At 38.0% G+C, this 2,317-nt stretch overlaps 1 protein-coding gene across 2 annotated transcripts in view; it reads right to left on the minus strand.

Moving 5' to 3' along the window:
• Positions 1-712, minus strand: part of tec (tec protein tyrosine kinase) — a 12,166-nt gene extending 11,454 nt beyond the window's left edge. For both annotated transcript variants that reach the window (XM_017486834.3, XM_017486836.3), the window contains exon 1: positions 592-712. The gene's annotated coding sequence lies outside the window, so the exon portion shown is untranslated. The remainder of the gene's footprint in view (positions 1-591) is intronic.
• Positions 713-2,317: the final 1,605 nt, after the last annotated feature.

Genomic DNA, 2,317 nt, shown 5'->3' on the forward strand with positions numbered 1-2,317 from the left:
AATGTAAATTTATGTAAATTAATTCAACCCTTTAGGTGTTAATAGAACACTGCAACTATTAAAATTAAACGTGTGTGTTGATTAAATGTCATACAAGTCAAAACTGTAGGTTTATATTCAATGTTAGTTTCCTATAAGTACTTGACACACTTTTATTAAATACATACTAAATACTTATTAAATACACACTTTTATTAAATACTGATTAAATTTAACAGAATAATTAAACCATTATTAAAGGTTAAACCATTAAAGGTGTTCATTAGTACTGCTGGTGTTGATGTTCTGTGTACGTTTCCTCCGTCAGTGCTTCCCTATGTTAAAGACATTCATGATGTTTGTGTTTTAAATCTGCGTTAATGTTTGTTTAAATATTATGTTAGTATTAGTGAAGGTCAGTGTCTCCGCAGTAAATCACAGTCTCATGAGTTCAAAGTTCTCGAAGTGTGTGTCGAATGTTCAGCTTTACTGAATCCCTCAGACAAGAGACGTTGTGTACCAGAACTTAACTCCACTCAGACACACTTCACACACCTCTCACACACACTTTAACACTTTAAGGAACATTTAAAAAACGAAAGAGTGTTTTACCTCAGTGTTCAGGTGCAGAGCGGTGTTTAATCTGAACTCCAACTGCACGCCACAACCAGGAACTAGCAGGAGTCCAGCGCACAACCGCTTTCAGAACGGAAGTGTGTGTGTGTGTGTGTGTGTGTGTGTGTGTGTGTGTGTGTTGGGTGGGTGTGGGTGAGGGGTTGTTTGGTATGGGGGGAAATCATGTGTGAGAAATGACAAAGTAGGCAAAGTATATGCATGTTTTGGCTTCTTTCACTCTCTCTCACATACACAGTTACATGGCAGGTGCTACAGTGTGTGTTTGTGTGTGTGTGTGTGTGTGTGTGTGTGTGTGTGTGTGTGTGTGTGTGTGTGTGGTCGTGGTCTATCTACACCGCTTCTAATTTGACTAGCAAATAAGAGCACACTGTAAATAGCATCTCTGCCTTTGAGTCAAATTCAGAATAAAGAATGTTTTATTTTTATTCATGACAAATCTGAACGTTTCTCTCTCTCTGTTTCTCGTAAAACAGTAATAATGATAATATTAAAGCAATAACAGAAACTCCAGCTGGTTATTTAAATCATCATCAGACTCAGAGGAGTTGATATTTCTGTTTCTGTTTATGCACTAGGAATGATGAACTAACTCATAAACTTTCATCGTAAAAGTGCAGGTGAATATGCGTGTGTGTGTGTGTGTGTGTGTGTGTGTGTGTGTGTGTGTGTGTGTGTGTGTGTGTTTGTTTACCTCTTCACAGGTACCACATCCTGTTCACTGACCACATGGGTATGAAAGTAAAACAAAAATCTTGGTCCCTTTGTGAAAAGAAGAAAAGAAACACATAGAGGAGAAATTAGTTAGGAGTCTTACAATTGTGTGTGTGTGTATGTGTGTGTGAGAGAGAGAGAGAGAGAGAGAGAGAGAGAGAGAGAGAGAGAGTGAGTGTGTGTGGATGGAAGGGCACACTTTTTATTTTCACTTGGTTGTTTTTCAAAAAAGGTAAAATAGATTCCAAAGAGGAAAAGGACCGTCTGAGCTGTTATCAGCATCAGGTCCAAATGCCAGCATCTGTCATGGTATGAGGGCATGTCAGGGCCCATGGTATGGGGAACTTGGCAGCAGTAATGCAGAAAGATATGTACACATTTTGGAGCAACATATGTGTGTGTCGAATTATGAATGGGGGAAAATTCCACTGGCTAAACTTAACCAACTGGTGTCTTCACTCAACGTCCAAATGCTTAATAAGTGTTATTAAAAAGAAAGCTGATGTTACACAGCAGTAAACAGTCGACTGTCCCAACTGTTTTGGAGAGTGTTGCAGTCATCAGATCTGAAATGAGGGTATATTTTCAAAAATTGATGTACCAGTGTGCAGGTAAAGGTAAACAGAATGATGCAGACCAGTGATGCAACTGGCTATTAGATTAAATGCAAAAAACAGGAATTGAGATGCAGTAGGTTGAGATAAACAGTACACAGTTACGGGTAAACAGTATGATGCATGTAATATGATGCAGTGGGTTACAGTAAATGCAGATGTGCAAATAGCAATAAAGTGCAAATAACAGTCTGATATAAATAACTGTAGTATGAAGGAGAATTGCAGTGATGTGCAAATACTTACAAATAATTGCAGATAATAACGATACTATGTATGATACAGTATAGTGTGGTGTTTAATGATAATGTTTAGTTGTTAAGTGGAGGCTGGTGGTTAATGTTTAGAAGCTGAATTCAGCATTATTCCAGCTGAAG

Source organism: Ictalurus punctatus, chromosome 15 (genome assembly GCF_001660625.3).
Source record: "Ictalurus punctatus breed USDA103 chromosome 15, Coco_2.0, whole genome shotgun sequence".
NCBI lineage: Eukaryota > Metazoa > Chordata > Actinopteri > Siluriformes > Ictaluridae > Ictalurus > Ictalurus punctatus.